This window comes from Miscanthus floridulus, chromosome 3 (genome assembly GCF_019320115.1).
Source record: "Miscanthus floridulus cultivar M001 chromosome 3, ASM1932011v1, whole genome shotgun sequence".
NCBI classification, from domain to species: Eukaryota; Viridiplantae; Streptophyta; class Magnoliopsida; order Poales; family Poaceae; genus Miscanthus; species Miscanthus floridulus.
This window is the reverse complement of record NC_089582.1, coordinates 30440641-30461672: the sequence shown is the minus strand read 5'-3', so window position 1 is coordinate 30461672 and position 21032 is coordinate 30440641. Positions and strand designations below refer to the sequence as shown.

At 52.2% G+C, this 21032-nt stretch overlaps 1 pseudogene; it reads right to left on the bottom strand.

Annotated features, from left to right (window-relative positions):
* Positions 1–1665: 1665 nt before the first annotated feature.
* Positions 1666–3180, bottom strand: LOC136545364 (F-box protein At5g07610-like; annotated as a pseudogene).
* Between the last annotated feature and the right edge of the window lie 17852 nt (positions 3181–21032).

Here is a 21032-nt window from a genome sequence, read left to right as displayed (position 1 = left end):
AACGCCTCAACAACGATAACAATTGGGAATGGTAACAAGGCACGTTTCTGGCATCACAATTGGCTAGATGGTGAAGCTCCTAGATACCTAGCGCCCCACCTTTTTGAGCTAGTGAGCCAAAAGAACAGGATGGTTTGCCAGGAACTACAAAATGGTAATTGGATCCGCTCCCTTAGGGCTCAAATCACAACATCCGTTCAGATACAAGAATTCATCGCCCTCTGGTTCAGGATTCAGGAAGTGCAGCTCACGCCCGATGTGCATGACTCCATAGTATGGAGATGGACGGCCGATGGAAACTACTCCACACGTTCGGCATATAACATACAGTTCCAAGGTTCACACCGCGAGTTCCAGGCTGATCTCATTTGGAAAGCAAGGGCGCAAAATAAATGCAAGATACATGCCTGGGTACTAATGCACGACAAAATCCTCACAGCGGATAATTTGCAAAAGAGAGGGTGGCCACATCATGAGCATTGCATCTTGTGCAATGGACCTTTGGAAACAGGATTGCATCTATCTTTGCTATGCCCCTTCGCTAAAGCCGTCTGGAGCCAGGTGTTATCTTGGGAAAACTTTGATGTGCAACTACCCCAACAAGATCCCCAGTGCCTAGCCACTTGGTGGGAGGATGTGGCGAGCAAGGTGCCAAAGCAAGAATGCCGAACATTTAATGGAGTGCTCATTTACGTTGTGTGGAACCTGTGGAAGGAAAGAAATAGGAGAATTTTCGAAAACGAGCACAAAACGTCGGAACATGTCGCCTATTTGGCCAAATATATTGTTCAGAGACGTAGGGCCATGTGTAGTGCGGGCTAAATCAACAAGCGCATGGGTGGTGGCTTCTGTATGTTGGCTCTATGGCCTATGTTTGAGTTGGTCATATGACCAGGTTTTTTGGCACCATAGGTGCCTATACATAAAACTCTATTTCATTCTTAATTGAGCAGCAGAGCTCCTGCCTTTACTTTCGAAAAAAGTCACCTTGAAAGCTCTCAAGTGCCATACCGTGGGCAGAACTAACTTGTACAGGCTACAAATACAAATTTAAACTGTTGATTGCTGTTATAAAAAATGGCTACATATAAATATAATACAATCGTTATAACCAACACATCTAGACCAGCATCAACAACCAAACAATAATCTGTCCAAACTATCCTCATTACAACATGGGCAGGTGACAGCTATTGTTCAGCTGCACAAAATGGAAAATTTTTCAGTAAACTATACATGACATGTTATCAAGTAGGTGGCTTTCGAGGGTACTGAACTTTCAATTGTATGCATTGTTGGCAAACTATCTGAAAGCTGCATTTAGTTCATTACTACAGCATAAACATAGGCCCGAGAGAATAGAAATATATAGTTCACAGACAGCCAATCACTCACTAGTAAAAATAGGACTAAGAAAAAAGAGATCAGTATCAGTGTATAAGATGATTGGAATTATGGAAACATCACATATAGCATTTAAAACATATGACTTGAAACAAAACAGCATAAGTCATTAAAATTTTGTGCCTCTTTTTCCCCCTTTTCTTTTTGATGATTCCAATACTTACTGAGACAACTCACATATCTAAAATAAGCTTACAAACATGTCTCAACTTTTAATTGGCAACCTTGAGTGTTTTTTCTTGCAGTAGTAGAAGTGGTTTGCAGTATTAATTAGATAAGACGTCTCAAGAAACAGGGTAAGGAGTGAAACAATATGTCAGCTATATAATGCAGCACCATATATAGGAAAAACATTGTCTGCATACCTAGACAGGTCAAGCAAGTCACACGTAGATAGCCTATTTCATAAGCAAATACAAAAGCTTGTACATGCTAGAGCGACTGCAGAAACTCAGCGGCTGCTACAGGGTTCGCCTTGCCCACCTCCGTGCTATCTGTCCTGAGGGATCAATGGCCACTGCACGCTCCCCTGCCCTGGCAACGTCCTTCACGCTTATCTCACATGCCCACCCCTAGTTTCTCTTCATGCTGTGCCACCGATAAGAAGTCCGAGAAGCAAGGAACATAAGGAGGAAACTGCAAGGATTCCTGAAATGTGCCGACGGTCCGCACTTCCTTGCTGTTCAAGCCATATGATATCAGCTGGTGTTTCCGATATACAATGAACACCAAATTGTTGTTGTCTGGATGAATGGCAACCACATTGTAGCCAAGAAAACCTGTTCTTCCAAACAGACGTGAACAGCTCACACTGTGCTTAAGGGCCCATTTTTGTGTATCATAGTCCTCAAGAACCCAAATTGACAGTAGATTAGATTCATCATTGGAGTCTCTTCTATAAACACGACTGGACAGTTCAGATGGGATACCACCTGCCCAATGTTCTTCGTTGATGCAATATAGGTGCCCTTGGGATTGACCAATGAAAAGCGGACAGCAGCCATGAACCCGCCCACCCACGGAAGACGGCGCTCGGATGATCCTTTTTGTCTTCCCTTCCACATCCACCTCAAATATCTGATTATCAGTCAAGATCAAATACAGCATGCCATTGAAAATGGCAGCACATGGGACCGCACCCCTGATCTGAGGACGCGGCGGCGCATTCCATTGTCTTAGCCTCCATACTTCCTGAGCCCAGTCAATCTGGGTGTGCCTCCACACCCCTGTTTCTGAGGAGTAGGATTGCACTGTTGCCAGGCTCCCCTCCTGCGCGCTGATGATGAGCAAATGGAAGTAGGGGGACACAGCCGGATTGAACACGAAATAGGTGTGGTTCAAGCGAATGGGCCTATCAGCCAGAGTATGCTCGCTAGGCACGGCCGCCCACTGCTCTGTGGCGGGGTTGAACACAATATAGCCGAGCTCACGAAACCAGGTGCTGTGCCTAAAGAGGAGGAGCCCATTGCAGGATGCCCTGAGCCAGATGTTGTGAATGCCAGGCAGCTTCTTGAGGAAGGTGAAGGAAGGGTCGACGGGAGACGCGGATCCCCCAGACAGATTGATGAAAGATCCCAACTCCCCTACGTAAGAAGGGAAAAACCCATGGAGGGTTTGGGGGAGCTTCTTGTGGTGGAGGGGATCCGCGATGAGGTCGCGCCAGCCTTTGGAGACGCACTTGGATCGGTGGATCTCATTGATGGGGAGGCGGGAGAGGATCTCCACCAGGAGGTCGTCGGGGAGGCCAGCCACCGCGCTCTTCTTCGGGCGCTACATGCCGCTGCGAATGGAGAAGCAAACAGGGAGGTGAGGGCCGCGAGGCGACGAGCGAGCGCGCCGCTGGAATGGAGGTGGAGCGGAGCGTGCCGGCGCCAGGCGCCGGAGAAGGTGGGGGGAGTCGTCGAAGGCAAACGGAACTACTCTGCATCGCTCAGCCTTATCTCCTCGCCCCTGCTCCCTCCGCGAGCATCGATCCGCTCTCTATCCTCCTGGACATGCGTCGAGGCAGGTGTGGAGATGACGGCAGATCTAGCGGCTTCTTCGCATGAGCTCCGCCTCGGTTCGACCGGCGTCGAGGCAGGGGCACCCCTGGGCGATGTCGCACGGCCCCCCGCGAGATCCGCTGCGACCCAAGAAGCTCCTGTCCCCTTACCCTGCCGGCGCCTCGTCGCTGGTCCCGCCAGCGCCCGTCCTCCCCAGCGCGAAGGCGGAGAAGGCCCACACCGGGGCCCTCCGCGGGCCCCGTCACCAGTCCCCGCCGACGGCCCCTCCTCTTCTCCTCCGCCCGCCTCCTCTTCTCTGCAACGGTGCGGGAAAGGAAATAGACCGTGCGGCTTGGCGTCGAGCCGAGACGGAGCGCGCGGCCCGACGTCGGAGACGGGAGCGGCCAGCGCAGAGTTGCCGGCTTGCCTTCGTCGAGCAAGGAGGAGAGGCGCGGGAGCTGGGCTACAGGGCTGGGCGGCACTGCAGCCGGCCCTGTTGAAGAACGAGATATCAAAATAGAATTGCACCCGCCGCGCCCCCTCACGTAAAATCAAAATAGAATTGCACCTGCTTTACCCACGCAGTAGCAGAGTGCGCCCGCCGCGTCCACGTCACCACGTGCCTACGCCCCTGCTCTCAACAGCGAGATACAGCAAAAGGTGGGAGGAGAAGATACGCAACACTCAATCTATTTTTGAAATATCCAAAAATAACGGTTGCAACATGCGTCTAAAGACAGTTAAAACACTTGAAACATACTTCTGAAACACTTGAAAACACACCTGAAAACCATTGCAACCATACGCAACATTCGAATAAAACACATGCAACATATGCAACATCCAAATAAACACAATTACAACGTGCGTCCGGAAAACACAGAGGAAAACATACCTCTGAAACACTTGAAACATACTATTGCAACATGCCTCTGAAAACAATTGCAACATATGCAACATCTCCCGATATATTTTTACAACATCCATATGATTCAACTGCAAAATACGTCTGAAACCTCTGAAACAATTGAAACATACAACTGCAACATAGGTGAAGAGAGAAAGCCTGGCGCGAGGAGCGCCATGGCCACCAGATCTGCGGGCATTGGGGGCTCCCGGTGCCGGAGCAGTGCCGGGCGCCAGCGCCGGGGCCGCCGCAGGGGGTCGCACGTTGTGGGGGGTTCAACCGTAGGTACCCACGGCGCAATACATGAACCGCACCATCAGGGCCGATCTAGCCCACAAGATGAAGACTTGTGGCACACGATATTGCTCAGCGCACACATGCAAGGCACCTTGGTGATATCCTGAAGATAGTATATGATCTGTTAGGATATGCCAAGTGCTTGATTCCATGTAAAGATTGTATCCTACCCGATTAGACTTACACCTAATCGGCATGTATCTCTACCCCGGGCTATATAAGCCAGGTAGGGGACCCCTCAAAACACATTCAGTATCATATGATAGCCAATACAAATCGATAGAATACATGACTAGGGTATTACATCGAGCGGACGGCCAGAATCTGTCTAACCTTGTGTCTCTGTCACCATCTTCCTCCTGTTCATGCGCACCTCTCCGATCAATAAACCATCGTGGGCATACCCCTCAATGGACCGTCGACAATATTTAGTCGACAGTTGGCGCACTAGGTATGGATGTGCGTGCTGATCCCGTGACGAACCAGATGGTATCTCATGATCAGCGTCATCCGTGACAACTCGGCTTCTCGCGGCGGCAGCAGCGTCCTTCATCAACCTACGATGATCTCGGTGTCTCGATCCAACTCGCAGCAGCACGCTCCATGTCGAGAGCGCCAGTCATGATTTCAATCCACTAATACCTGACGCCGGCAAATGTACGTACGGATCTACAGAGCAAACAAGAAGTAAAGGCGAACAAGAAGTACGGATCTACAGAGCACTCTTGACTTCAACATTAATGGGATCGTCGCCGACAACTTCACCACGCCTGTGCTGTGGACTTCGTCAAGCTACGCCAAATTCCACACATCCGTGTGCGCTCTAGCCTTTGCAAAGTACATGCACTCCGACTACGCCGATTAGATCGAATGTGGCTACGTCAACGATCTCCTCGAATCTGATCTGTCTAAGGCCGACCAGCAGCATAAGGACGACGTCGTCCGGACTACTCGTTCCGATCGCCTGCCGCGTCGCAATGATGATCGCCGCGAAGAACGGCGCTATGACCACTGTGACCGCCGCCATGACGACAGGCCGGAAAGCTCAAGGGCCGGGCAATTTCGTCAACACCGCCGACCAGACGTTCTCTCTAAAAATAAGCACCATTCCTATATCTACATTTAATAAAGTTTTTTGCTCGGCGTTTCTCCAATTATTTACCCTGTTCGCTTATGCTGAAATTTAGCTTATGTTGATCTTTGTGCTGAAATACTGTGAGAGAAAAATACTATTCCATGACTGAAAAGTAGCTCAAGCGAACAAGCTGATTATTTCTCCATTTGTTCTCCATATTTAATATCTTTAAGATACTCCCGTTATTCTTCTTGCGTAATATCTTTAAGATATTCTCCACCGACTCTGACCAGCCAGGTCCTCATTCGTGTTATTTAGAGGCGGTGTTCTCGATCTCGCACCTACACTTGCACGGGTGCCAACGCTCTGCGTTATGGATGGTAGACAATGGCTCTTCGGCGACTCCTGTACTCTTACGTGTAAACAAGTGCCGACCACTCTACGCTATGGGGTATGGACTAGTCAGGGCTGGTGATGCGATAAAGGGCCAACTGAAAGGAAACTCCTCTTATTTTAAATAAGATAAAACTTTAAACAAACATAATGTTTGTCTACAACTGCTCAGAAAGTTACAAAGTTCTTTGATAAATTCGTCGTAATCTGCTCCGTCTTGTTTTCTTTCTCGCCGAACAGGTTAAGGTCGTCCGCTAGCTTGATCGCCGACTCCACCGCCTTTTTTTCAAGCGTCGCAATCTCCTCGGTGGTCGTCCCTCCAGCGAAATCTCCGTCACTCACCTCCAGCCGACCAATTAAACTGGTCGAATACCTATTTTCACTGGTTGACTTCAGATACAGGATGCTCGGGGACTGGCTGCTAAGCAAGTCCAGGTCGCCGGGCAGCTTGATCGCCAACTCCGACTACTCTTGTGAAGCTGAAATTCTCATAAGGAAAATTCACCTGACGGCTTACTATGTTTCGATGGCGTTGCATGCCATGTGTGCTATCAAGCTGCTCCATGTTGTTCAGATCAGGGTACTGATCCTAGGCGGCACGTCGGGGGCCTTGATAAGTACATGGCAGATGACGCTAGCTGTTTCACGCATCAACACTGGAATATCCTACTTGAGCAAGTTCGAGGCCAGCTAACCAGTTAAACTAGTCGGTTGTTTATTTTCTCCGGTGGAGTACCAGTTAAATTGATGCTCAGACAGCATCAAGACGACGGTGCTTTCTTCTTTTGACCTCACAAAATATTTTCACTTGATTTCTTTGACCGTGCTACAAGATGTTTTCTCCATCTTCTAACAGGCTCGGGGACTAGGTGTGTATACTTTATCTTATAGTGAGTGTCCTGATTTTTCTTCTTAATGGTTTTCAGCTAAGCTGTGGACTGGTTGTGTGATCGGCTAGCATCTGGAGTCTTCTATTTTTTGACCCTAGCACTACGTGAATTATTCACCTACCGCTAGGCTCATGGACTAAGTGGCTATACTTCACCTTACGGAAAATGTAGTGTTTTTTTTCCTAATTTACCCTTCTTATTGACTAAGTCATGGATGATAATCATCTGACATCTCAGACGGAGTCTAAGTGGCTACACTTCATTTGAGATGAAGAATTTTTAAAATTTTCTTAAGCTCCTTACATCCTATTGCTGAGCCTTACTTGGCTAAGTCCAATGTCTGCTATCCAGTTAAACTGGTCAACAGGTGTTTTTACTGGTCGGCTAAACAGTTAAACTGGTCGGCGGCCATTTCAATAGGTCTGTCAACCAGTTAAACTGGTCGTCTTCATTTTTCACTGCTCAGGTTGTTAGTTAAACTGATCGGCCCCATGCTGGACTTCTTGGACTTGATCAAGACGGCGTCACCAAGCACCATCAGGGACGGTCCAGCCCACAAGATGAAGACTTACGGCGAACGGCATTGCTCAGCGCACGCCACAAGGCACCTCAGTGATATCCTAAAGATAGCATATGACCGGTTAGGATATGAAGTGCTTGATTCGATGTAAAGATTGTATCCTACTCGATTAGACTTAGACATGATCGGCATGTAATCCTACTCTTGGGCTATATAAGGCATGTAGGGGACCCTCTCAAAACACATCCAATATCATACGATAGCCAATACAAACCGACATAACACAGAACTAGGGTATTACGTCGAGCTGGCAGCCTGAACCTGTCTAATCTTGTGTCTTTGTCACCATCTTGCTCCTGTTCACGAGCACATCTTCGATCAATCTACTATCGTGGGCATACCCCTCGGTGGATTGCCGAAGATATTTAGTCGACACGCGCCTGCGCCGGATCTGCACCCATCCCCTCACCGGAGTTGAGGTCGAGGGTGGCCGACCGGAAAAGAGGAAGGGGGTCGCCGGGGGTGGTCGCGTGTATCAGAGCTCGTGCTCCCTTCGGGGACGTCGCCGCGCCGGAGCAGGAGGAGGGAGAGGGAGGCAGCAGGGCGCACGGCTCGTGCGACACGCATGGGGGTGGAGGACGCCGAAGTAGGGTAGGACGCACGTGGGGGTGGGTGAGGGCGTCGCCGGGGTGGGGGGAGGAGGACGCCGCCGCCGGCCAGGGGGGGCGGGGGTGTAGGGAAGACGGGGCGGGGGCGTGGAGGAGCGCTGTCGCCGGCTCGGGGTCGCCATCGGCTGGTGGAGGCGGGCGCGCGCGACGGGGCAGTGCCGTGGGGGCGGGCTGCACGGTGGAGGCGGACGGCTGGGTGCGGACTTGAGGGAGCGAGCGGAGCGAGTGGGGAGACACGTCCGGCCGCACGGATGCCCGGGTATAATCATTATTGAACTTTTAAACGAAGCTCACAACTTTGATAGTACTTTGGTGAAACCCACCTGCTGTAAGGGCAAAATTCTATTTTTTCCAAGAATTTGGAGTTAGATAGAAAGGAGTGGTAGTCGCGGTTAAACTGAAATCGTGTTATGCCCCTTCGAGCAAATCTCACGTCTTCGGCTATTTGCTTCTCTCAAAACTCCTTGTAAATTTCGAGTATTTAACGCCAAACGCATGTCTTCATCGAAATTAACATGTAATCCCGGATTCTTTTTAAAATTTGCCGCTACATGTAAGAATTGCTTCTACTACACAGAACATTCTCGACAGGCTCATCTCATCTGATCCTTGAACTTCTTGTTGGGAATGGTAACCACAAATCCTCATGCAGAACCCAATTAAACTAAATTATAAATTGGCCTACTGCCTAGCTGTTTTATTCTGCAGTGTACGTGGCCATTGGTGCCCAAGATCTAGGTGGTGTCAAGGACGATATATGCAATCTTCCAACTTCCATGGTGAAGCTGCACATACGAAGATCTCGTTACCAATACGACTTCAGAAAGCGAAACTGCAGAACGCACAGATCAGCTTGGAACATCACAATCCAGAATCACAGCGCAGGTTGTCAGACCCTGTCTGGATGTTATAATATATACTCGTAGTATCATAAACTTAATTTTAAAAGCTTTTGTAATAAAAACAGATACAGGTCAGCATGTAGGACATGCTAAATTTGTCTGTTTAATCTCAAAAATGGCAAGTGCAGTTGTGCCGATGGTCCTAGAATAGAAATGTCAAATAGAATCACACAGCTGCAGTAGTAAAACAAAGCAGGATAAGCAATACTTGGATCCACTTGCAGGTGCTGCTCATCCATCATCCATGCTAACAGAAAGCGTGGAGATGGGGATTTCTCAGAAATCTTGTGCACCAGATACTATTCCAATCTCTAACATTCCAGACAGAGCACCTTGGGAACCTGCCCCACCAATGAACACAGGAACCCTTATGGTCTTATTATGACATCCCTAGAAAACCGAAAGCAATCTCATATCAAGCATACACAGAATGACACTCTTGGAGGAGAAAAATCAGAGACAAATTGTCGGGTTCATAAACCCGGGGTCCCTCATGGACCGGCTTCCCAGCAAAGGCTCGGTCCGGCAGACAACGTTGCGAACGACGCGCAACTTTTGGGCCGGCCCAAAACACCTAAACGACAGGCCAGAAGGACAACCCAATCTCCGACCGGAAGGCCTGGCCGAGGAGGAACGGCGCCCGCTTCCGACTCTGGTCCGCCTCTCCGACCGGAAGGCCTCAATCCCAACTCCGGCCTGCCTCCAGACGGCCTCTCCGACCGGAAGGCCTGGCCAAAGACCACTTCTGACTCCAACCCGCGTCCCCCGACTGGGGATGCGCCAAATCCCTGCCCACTGCTCTTCTCCAACTGGTGCAGTCAGAGCCGACTGGGACCAACCGACCGGGGACGCCCACTCGGTAAGGACCAGGAAACAGACGGAGCAAGTAAGGCAGGGCACTCAAGTCAACCGCAATGCCAAGGACCGTACCCTATACATTTGCAGGACAGTACCCTGCGACCTCCCTGGCATGACATTTTCCCCTATAGTGTTGTGGGCGCCATCAACTCCCATACTAGACAAATACGGTAAGGCTCCCCCACGTGCCTCTGAGGCATCAACAGTGTTGTGGGCGCCGATATTTACCGTACCAGGCGAACATGGTAAAACCCCTTGCATACCTCTGGGTATCAACAGTGTGGCAGGCACCGACGTCTGCCATACCTGAAGAAGACGAGGCAACCTCCCACGTGCATCTGACATTAAACAGTCTTGTGGGCGCCTACCATCATCTTGTACCCGCCGGCATGGGCAACAAGACTTAGTAGCATACACACTCTCTCCCTCTCACTTGTAAAGCCATCCCCTTCATCTATAAAAGGGGATGCGCTATCTCCCAAACAGGTGATTCAGATCGATCAAGTTCACTATGACACAACAACAGAACCACCAGGTTCAAACCACAAGAACACGCTCGAACACATAGCACATAGCGAGGCTCCCGTCACTCTCGGCCCTTCAGACCAGAGTCCAACCGGACCTCTTGTGCCCCCCATCTTTCTCCTTCTTGTTTGTAACCCCACTGCAAACTTCGAGCACCTAGGCTCAGGAATAAAGTCACCGACCGACTCAAACTGGACGTAGGGCACATTGCCTGAACTAGTATAAACCCAGTGTCATTGAGTGCTAGGCCACCTCCGATCACAACGTACGACAAAACTACAAATATTTATGTGTTGGTCACTTTCTGCACCGACAGCTGGCCTCGTCCGTGGTGAAGATGTTGTACGTTCAACACTTTTTGCTCATCGGATGGACCACTTTTCCGCCACCTTCGTCGTGGCGGGCTCAAGCGATACGACTCGCTTCGGCTCACTGGAGTTTCCTGCACTCCCACCTGTTGGGATGTGGGTTCCACCCATCTTTGACCCATCCCGGGCCTTCCTCTTCGGAAGCCTAGGCTACGTCGTCGACCGACTCGGCGTACTACACCTCCGCGAGGAGGCACTTGTTCCGGCGCCCGTCGGAGGGGCGCCCTCCCTCGGCTCTGGGACGCATGATGACTTCAACGACTAGGCGCCTGCGCTTCATTCCGAGCAAACTCTCTGCTCAAACCACGCTGTGAGTAATGTATATACTGTTATTTGCTCACTATTTGCTATCTTCCGCCAATTATCCGGAGGGACCCCGTTGTCCCTACCGCGACCGCCATGTGAACGGTTCCCCTATGGCCTTGCGTCCCCCGTGGATGCGTACGCCCGAGGGCTCTGAAGGATGCCGGTGCCGCCCCCTCTCACGTCCAAATTCGTGGGGATGGCGAGCTATGCTCCCACCTATTTCCTCGACCTCATGGATGACGATGTTGAGAGTGATTGCTCCCGCATCGGTGACGTGGCACCTAGCCACCGTCCGTCCTGAGAGTGTGCTATGACGGACGCTCTGGGACAGCCACCGGTGGTAGCGGAGTCCTTGCACACTCACACCCCTCCGGACCCTTGTACAGAGACCCTCGCACTCACACAGGAGCATGGTGAGGAGCTATGACAATGGCGGTAGAACCAGCCGGCGCGCTCGGCGCACCACACTGCACCCCATGTGCATAAACAGGCGAGCGACGCCCGGGTTCGCGCCCGCTAGGTCTAGCGCAACATCATGGATGGGGAGAACGATCCCCCACAGTTCGCTCAAGCTGACCAGAACATTGCCGCTGCTGTAATGCTTCTGTGTGGCCTTCTCGAGCCAAATGACCCCTAGGAACAGGCGATCCACCGGAACCTCCGGGCACTGGTGGAAACTATCGCCGTTCAACAGGTGGAGAGCTCCGCGTCACGACACCGACTCATGGCCTCTCTCCCCACCAGGGGAGTGGGGATGCACTAGACGAATCGCTCCACCCACTCACCGCTACAACCGCCGAGTGTGGGACAGGAGGCCGCATCTACGCCCCGGCTTGACCTAGTGCTCGCTCCGCACCGACCGCCTGTACATGAGTGGCTCGGACCGAACCAAGACGCTCGCAGCATCATCAGCAACTAGCATCGATCCCGGCATGATGATGGCGTCCATCGAGCGGCAGTGATGGTAGGTGACACAGACCCTGGCCGAACCATCGCGAGGAGTGGTGAAACACACCCTAGACGCTGTCACCAGCCGGACGACCGGAGTCCTAGCCCGGATGGCCCGGGACCACAGGCCTTTGCCGGACGCATCCAGAGAGCGCCGCTCCCGCAGCGCTTCAATGGAGGCTGAGGCAAAGGCAAGGCCAAGCGCGAGGATCAGGACGAGGGCCCCTCTATGCAGAGGGGCAAAAAGAACAAAGAAGATCGTCGCCGACTAGCCAACTCTGTGTTGGTCGCCATGGCTGATCACACGGACAGGCAGCCCCAGCAGGGCCTTCTAGACCACTTCAATGAGCTCATGGAGAGCCCGTGCACCAACCATGCCTACCCCATCAAACACCTCTACAAGGACTACGAGCTCCTCAAGCGCCTTCTGTGATAGGCCGGTGGGCCGAAGGAAGGAAAAGGCAAAGAAGCAGCGACCAAGAAAGGGGGCGTAGCGGGCAAGGATCTGAACGACTGAAGGTCCCTATATGGCGACCAAGGTGATCCGACCGGACGCATACCGACTGAAGGACGACAACGGCAACGTTCTCACCAACACTTGGAACAGCGAACAGCTACGTCGTTTCTTCCTCTAAAAATCTAGTCTTATCATTTTTTACCTAACGTTCGCTCCTATAAAGCGCACCGACCCGAACACTTTTGGCCCTAGTCGCTCGGGGGCTCCACGGGGATGCAATGTCACCCCTCTTTTTACTTTCATATGATAAATACATTTTCCCCAAACGAAAAAGGCAGTCCATTCCTTTAATTACCTTACGTAACTTTGCTCAAAATATTCCGACCGATTGCACCCCGCCTCTACCTACGGTTACGAGCGACTTAGCCTCTCGGGCCACGCCCGGGCTCTTAAGGTTGCAGCCTACGGTGCGAACAGGCAGGTGCGAAAAAGAAGAGAATAAAAAACAAAGTTATGCTAAGGTAAAAATAAGGAACGGACGAAACAAGCTTCCCCGAACGAAGTAATTCCATCACAAAAACGAAGTTAATGTTTTCATAAATACACAAAAACGGTTTACACAGGGGGCTCCCCCACGACATTATCTTCTACATTTGCTAAAGTATTTCTACTCTAAAACTTCTACTATGGCTCCGCGGTGGCATCGACTACCGGCTCGACTGGCGAGGGAGGGGGCTGCTCGTCCTCCGACTAGGCAACATTCAGCTTGGTTGGAGGCAAGGCGACGTCCACTTCTGACCCAGGCTCCACGCCATCCGTAGGCTGGGCAAAGTCCTCTTGACGCACACTTCTGGCCATGTTCGCATGGTGAGCATCCATCACCCACTACGCGGGGACTTGCTCGGCCACCAACTTTGCATGTGGCAGCAAGCCCTCCCCGAGCGATTGGATGTCCTCCGTCCCCAAGCCGTCGGCATACCCGCTGCATATGGTGGCGAAGTCTAGGTCCGGGTGGTACGTCGCCACCAAAGTCAACACCCACAATGCTCCATAAAATAGCCCATCAGTGATGAGGGCCCGAACCTCATCCGGAACCTCCGCCAGCCGGATGGCGGGCGCGCTGGTACTTGGCGCCGACCCGACAACCTCTGAGACAACAAGCTGGGCAACATTGCAGATCTAGTCAAGTTCCCCCTCGAGAGCACATCACTCTTCAAAGGACTTGGCCAGCGCCTCCGCATTCTGGCCAAACGTCACCTTGGCCGTCGCTAGGTCCTGCTCCAACCACTCCACCTTTCCGCCCAGCTCTGGAAGAAGGGCGACAAGCTCAGAAGCAAGCTAAAGGAAGAAACCAATACGTCAAAAAAGGTACTTACCGAGGCGGGTGTTCTCGAGGATGGAGAGTCCTTCCGCCTACGGGGTCACCTGCTCGCGCATGGGTGTTCGCCTCCTCCATCCCCATCATCTGGCCCCGAAGCGAGAGCACTTCCTGGTCAGCCTCCGATCGGGCCTTTCGCTCTGACTCAGGGCCTTCCGCTCCATATCCAGTGTCTCCAGGGCTCTTTGAACTATTCGCCTCGGTGTCTGTCAGGGACTTCTACAGTGCCGCCTCGGTCTCCGCCCTGGCGGGCCTTCGCCACCTCAAGCCCTTGCTCGACTGCAGTCGCCCGTTCCGCCACAAGCACTTCCGCCGCCCCGCACCTCGGTTACCTCCGCCACCCGGTCCTGGGACTCACGGCGGGCGGACTCCAGCTGACGCTCAAGCTCGGCCATCTGGGCATGCTCCATCCGGAGGAAATTGGACTTGCGACAGGACATCTCCTCCAGACCCTGCAAAAGCGAGAAGCAAGCATGCTGAGGCAACCGATGAAAGACCAAGGGGTCAAGCACGAGTGCGGGAAACTCACCATCACAGCACAGCGCAGGTCGACCTTGACCAACCGCTGGATGGACTCAACCGGCTCCTGGGCCTCCTCAAGCTTCACCGACAACTTGGCGAGATCGGACTCCACGGCGAGTCCTCTCCCCAAGGATGTCCCAGAGCTGACACTCCTACAAATCCTGAAGGACAAACCGAACCTTCGTCGGGTCCTCAGGATAGGTCCACTCCAGGTCAGTCTCATCCAACCTACTAGAGGGCCAGCCCCCAATTGGACCACCGCCAGCTCCTGCGATGGCACCAATAGCTCCACCACGTCATCTGCTTTGTCGCCGTAGGGGATCTCCACCACCTCGGTTTCACTGGCCACCGACAGGCGTTCCAGCTCCGTCCCGGCCACATGTCCCCCCGACACCTCCAGCGTTGACTGGGAAGGAGAGCCATGCAGTCCTCCGCCTAGTGAGGCAGGGAGCTCGGTCTCCCTCTCCTCTTCCACCACAGCCGGTGGAGGAGGGGCCACAAGAGACACCTTCGACGCGGCCTCTGCCGTCACCACCGGGATCGCCACCAACACCGTCATCGCTGCTGCCACCATACTAGCGACCGGCCTAGGGGGCACCGCCCCCAAAAGCGAAGGACCCGCCGTCACCACCCCGCTCTCCCCGCCGCTCACCACGGCGCGCTACAAGGTGGGCCTCCAATCCTCCCGCATGGGAGTTGGGGCGATGCTCAGCCCCGACAACATCCGGCCACTATCAAAAAGGTACGGGTTAGTCACACTCCAAAAACTTCAATGGCATGATAAAAAAGAAACAAACAAGGCATACCGGGATGTAAGCGGTATGACTCTGAAACCCCGACCCAACATCAATGGGCCCGTAGGGCGAGGACCGCTCCCGGGCTACGACCCACGCCCCCTCACTTCAGCCGGGGGTAGAGTCAACCCAACCGGTTCCTGCCCAACCTATGAGTCACCACGAGCTTCGGCTCGGGGCACGCCGACCGGAGCAGTTGGTGGGGCATCCTCCCACTGTGAGTCGCGCGCTGGCGCCGGTCCCAACGACGCACGGGTGCGAGCCCGGTCCTCTAAACGCCTAGCCTATCTCACCGCGCCCATGGCAGGCAGGGACGAGGCCGGCGACACCTCAGAAGGGCACGGTGACCGCGTCCGCTTCGCCTCCCGTTTGCCGACGGTGTCCGCACTCGCAGCATGCTTCCTCGGCGCAGGAACATCACCGTGCCTCTCTGTATCCTGCTCACCACCAGTGTGTGCGGCCATAGGATCACAACGCTCCACCAAGGTCGCAACGACCTCCCGGCTTTCCTCCTCCTCGGAGAAAATCATGTCATCCCCCACCTCTATAGGGTCCTCCGACTCGAGCTCTGACTCGATGTCACTCCTATTTTCCCTGGCCTTCACGCGCTAGGCAATCTCCTTCTCCTTCTCAAACTTCCGACGAGCCTCCTCGGCTTTCTTCTTCTTCTTGGCATCCGCCGTCTCCTTCTGGGCAGCCTGCCGAGATGCGCCCTCTGGCCCTTTCAGAAGGTGCGGCCGAGACTTGTAAGCTTCCAGTCCCTACGAAACAGGCGGCATGAAATCAAGAAATAGGAAAACAAAGGGAAAAGAACACAGAGTAAAGAGAGGGGAGCATACCAGTTTGGACACCACTGAGGAGTTAAGAGGTCCAAGCTTTCCATCAACGCTCTCCTTGGGCCTCAGCTATAGCACCTAGTCAAGGTGACTCCAGACCTCATCGTTCGACAGCTCCTCCGGCAACGCACGATCGGGGTCCGTTGGGTCGTTGTACTTCCACATCGGACGTGTCCTCTACGCTAGCGGAGCAACCCGACGGCAGAAGAGGGTGTGGAACACCCACACCCCGTCAAGGCCACGCCGCACGAGCTTCTGGAGCTCCACCTCGATGATCTCCACCTTCTTCTTCTACCGACTAGTAGGACCCCAGGACCAGCTATCCAGCCTCTCTAGCCTCCTACCGGTGAAAGGAGGGAGCACCACCTCCGTTGGGTTCCTGATGTAGAACCATTCTCCGTTGAAAGCTCTAGTTTGGTTTTGGTGAATTGATGAAACCCTAAGTGCTAACCTAGTTTATCAAGTAACTTAGTGTAGCATTATAGCTATTGTGTGGATAAATTCTATCTAAACTAGAATTGTGGTAGGTGGCTTGCTTTTTAGTAAGCTAGCGCAATACTTGCTTCACCTCATAATTATCTAACCGGTTTGCTAAGTGTTATTGTAGAATTTTTTATTAGGCTATTCACCCCCCTCTAGCCATTAGGACCTTTCACACGTGCCACCCCCGATTGGAATCGCAGGGGGTATACGCGGGGTATGAGCCCCCCATACTCGGTTTCTTCTACAACGCAAAGCCCCCCATCGGCGCGGCCTCGGGTGGATTCCCCACCGACAAAGTTCACCCAGAGAACATCCGCTGAAAGAAGTCCATGTGCGGCTCCATCCCAAGGAAGGCCTCGCACATGGTGACGATGCCGGTGATATGCAGCACCCAGTCGAATTAAGGTCCTGTAGCTCCAGGCCCCACTCATTGAGGAGCCCACGCAGGAACCAGTGCACGGGGTATCCTAACCCACGCTCATGGAAGGCAAGGAAGGAAACAACATCGCTGGCCCGAGGTTGTGGGAAATCCTCCCTCCCGAGAGCCCTCTAGTGCGCCACCTCCTTCGGCGGCAGAAACCCCTTCTCGGCGATGGCCTCCAGCACCGACTCCCTCACAACGGATGACCTCTAGCCCAACATTACGCTCCGGATTTGCAAATGAATTTGTGAGTTTTTCCCTCTCCCTCGCTCTCCCCTTTTTTCTCTCCTAGGAACCGCCACGGCACTCAGACGCTCTTGGCGAGAAGGAACAGAGAGAAGAGATGACAGATGAGGAATAGGCGAAGGAACGGGGCAAAAGCCCTCTCCCTTCTCCTACTTAAAGAAAGGGGCACAGCAGTTGGGAAAGGTGCGGCGATCGGGGAAAGGTGAAACGATGGGGGCGAAAAACCCTCTTCCTTCCCCATTCAATGCGGATGGGATACGATGGGACGCGCCCTGACCGATGAGATGCACCCTGCCCGACGGAACGACACCTAGTCTGACAGGACGTGGCCTGGGTATGGCCTGCCACTACCGCACGCCGGGCGCAAGAAACAAAGCGCCACCATGCGCAGGCAGCTCTCCGCCTTCCCAGGCGGGACTTGGGAAGACCCAAACAACGGGATCTCTGCCAGGAGAGACCAACGGGCTTCCTGAGTCTAATCGAACAGCTTAGGCAAACACTGAGAGATAGGTAAGGAGCAGAGGGACGCCCCATGTGGCCCATGCCGACTCTGTCACGAACGACGAGCATGGATCCCGGTCGGACATTTCCGATTGGAGCTCCTCAAACCCCGTCACTCTAGTCATCAAGGTAACACTACCGACCCCTGCTCTTTCTTTATAATCATTCATACATCCATACACGCATTCATTCCACATACCCACACCCCCAGACGATTCTACCCAGAATCGCCCGGGGGCTCAGGGGCTAAAGCATTACGTATGCAGTCAAATGCATCACAACGCTCCGTGTTGCGTCACGAAGCGGTAGTTGCCTCATTCAACATGAGCGACGACCGACCAGGGTTCGAAGGCCGGCCCACGAAGGGCTTAAGGCTGCCTCACGTCAAACAGAGCCAGGGGAGAAAACACAGATGAGCCTCAAGCGGCCCTCGCCCAGTCTGCCTCGAAGCGGATAGGGTCATCTCAACCTTCTCGTTCGATCCTAAACCTCACCAAACCCACAAAATCTCCATCGAGGGGAAGCCAGCAGGCCACTCGGGTCAGTCTCCGGAACAACCTAGGCATATGCCAGGTTGCAGGTTAAGGAGCGGTGGAATGTCACAAGAAGGCTATGTCGACCCCGTCACGAACAACGGACCCGAATTTCACTCGATCATACCTGTTAGCGAGCTCACCGAGCGCGCCACTCGAGCCTGAGCCATCGGGCAAGCGACGTTAGCTCAGACCCTCCGATTGTGATAAACCACGGACGGGGTAACGCACAAAACTCAACCGACCCCTATCAAGCCCAAATAGGGCTTGGGGGCTCAAGACACCTAAAACTGCCTCGGCAGCGCGGGCCGCACCGACGCCAGGATCCGCGAGCTCCGTCTCGCCCGATGCCTAAACTAACTGCCTCGGCTACGCGGGCTGCACCGACGCCAGGATTCGCGAGCTCCGTCTCGTCCGATCCCTAAACTAAATGCCTCGGCTGCGCGGGCTGCACCGATGCCAGGATCCGCGAGCTCCGTCTCGCCCGATCCCTAAACTAACTACCTCGGCTGAGCGGGCTGCACCGATGCCAGGATCCGCGAGCTCCGTCTCGTTCGATCCCTAAAACAACTACCTCGGTTGCACACGACGGGTCCGTAAGTCCGCCTTGACCGACCCCTCGGCTGCGCCTGACACCAAGATCCGCGAGCTCCGTCTCGCCCGATCCCTAAAACAACTACCTCGGCTGCACACGATGGGTCCGCAAGTCCGCCATGACCAACCCCTCGGCTGCGCCCGACGCCAGGATCCGCGAGCTCCGTCTTGCCCGATCCCTAAAAACAACTGCCTCGGCTACGCACGACATCTTGGTTGATGACTCTGTCTTGACTAAAATACACGCACACACGCCCGCTGACAACCCCCCAAATGATTCGGCCTGAATCGCCCAGGGGGCTCGGGGGCTACACCCGCGGGTGCGCTCGCGCGCACCCACTGACAAAACGGAACTTCCCCCGCTGGCAACACGAAAACCCCCCAGATGATTGTACCCGAATCGCCCGGGGGCTCGGGGCTCCTGTTGGGTTCATAAACCCAGGGTCCCTAATGGACCGGCTTCCCAGCAAAGACTCGGCTCGGCAGACAACGTTGCGAATCACGCGCAACTCTTGGGCCGGCCCAAAACACCTAAATGACAGGCCAGAAGGACAACCCAACACCTAAATGTGTCATGGCATACGGCATACGGAGGATGGAATCAAGAAGATAGACGAGGGCAAATAAAAACATAGATCCCTATTTACTAGTAGTTCACTTAGACTCAATCATCATATTTTTTAAGATAATGGAACGAAGTTCCAGCCTCTACACTCCGGACTCAATCATCATATATCCTCCACATTCTTGCAGATGCATCAGCATTCAGTGGATGTTATAAAAATTTCCTAGTCTAAGCTACAGGCAGTAATGCTTTTAGTCTATGCTGATTATAGAAATGGCAGCCAGTAATCAGAATGAGCAAGACCTTCCTTATTCGGTATCCCATGTATCATGTAAGCTTCCAACACAGGAGGTCACCCCTGTCAGAGGGAAAGGAAGCAAATTGAAGGATACATAGTAGACAATTTGATCCTTCTAAAGCTCTAATTCATAAGCTAGCTGTTGACTTCGGGGATTTAATTGCTAAGGAGTTCATGCTAGAATAATATCACTATCACATGTAGCTTTGAACTTGAGATGGACTTGGCAATTGTAAATTTGATAATTGGTAGCATCATGTTCATTTCAACGACACATGAAAAACACAGTGGTTCCTTTTCTCAAATCTGTTTCCTGAACATTTCAGGTTTTTGCCTTCTAAAGTCCTAATTACCTAGCTTTTTTTTTTGCGAGGCCTAATTACCTAGCTTAGATCTGATTCAACTTTATCTGAACAAGATGCATGATTTGGATCTTATAAAAACAAACTATCAGTCACCTTAAAAGTTCTCAAGGGCCATGCTGTGGACAGAGCTAACATGTACAGGCTACAAATACAAGTTTAAACTGTTGACTGCTGTCATAACAAACAAATGGCTGCAGATAAATATAATACAATCGTTATAGACAACACATCTAGACCGAGCATCAACAACCAAGCATTGATCTGTCCAAACTATCCTCATTACAACATGGGAGCTATTGTTCAGCCACACATGATGGAGAATTTTTCAGCAAACTATACATGGCATATTATAAAGTAGGTGGCTTTTGAGGGTATTAAACTTTCAATAGCATGCATTGGCAAATCTGAAAGCTACATTTAGTTCATTACTTCAGCATAAACATAGGCCCGAAAGAAGATTAAAACAAATATATAGTTCAAAGGCAGCCAATCAGTCACTACTCACTAGTAACTTAAAGGACTAAGAAAAAAGAGACCAGTGTATAAGATGATTGCAATTCTGGAAACATCACATATAGCATTTGTAAAATATGACTTTCAAAAAAACAGCATAAGTCATTAAAATTTTCTACCTCTTTTTTTCCTTTTCTTTTTGGTGACTTCAACACTATCCAAAATAAGCTTACAAACATATCTCAAATTTCAATTGGCTACTTTGCAGTAGTAGAAGTGGCTTGCAGTATTAAATGGATAAGAAGTCTCAAGAAACAGGATAAGGAATGAAACAATATATATGTCAGCTACATAATGCAGCACCATATATATAGGAAAAATTTGCCTGCAAAACTAGACAGGTCAAGTAAGTGCACATGCAGATAGCCTATGTCATAAGCAAATACAAAAGCTTGTGGATGCTAGAGCGACTGAAAAAACTCAGCGGCTGCTACAGGGTTCGTTTTGCCCACCTCCATGCTATCTGCGCCGTGCCCTGAGTGA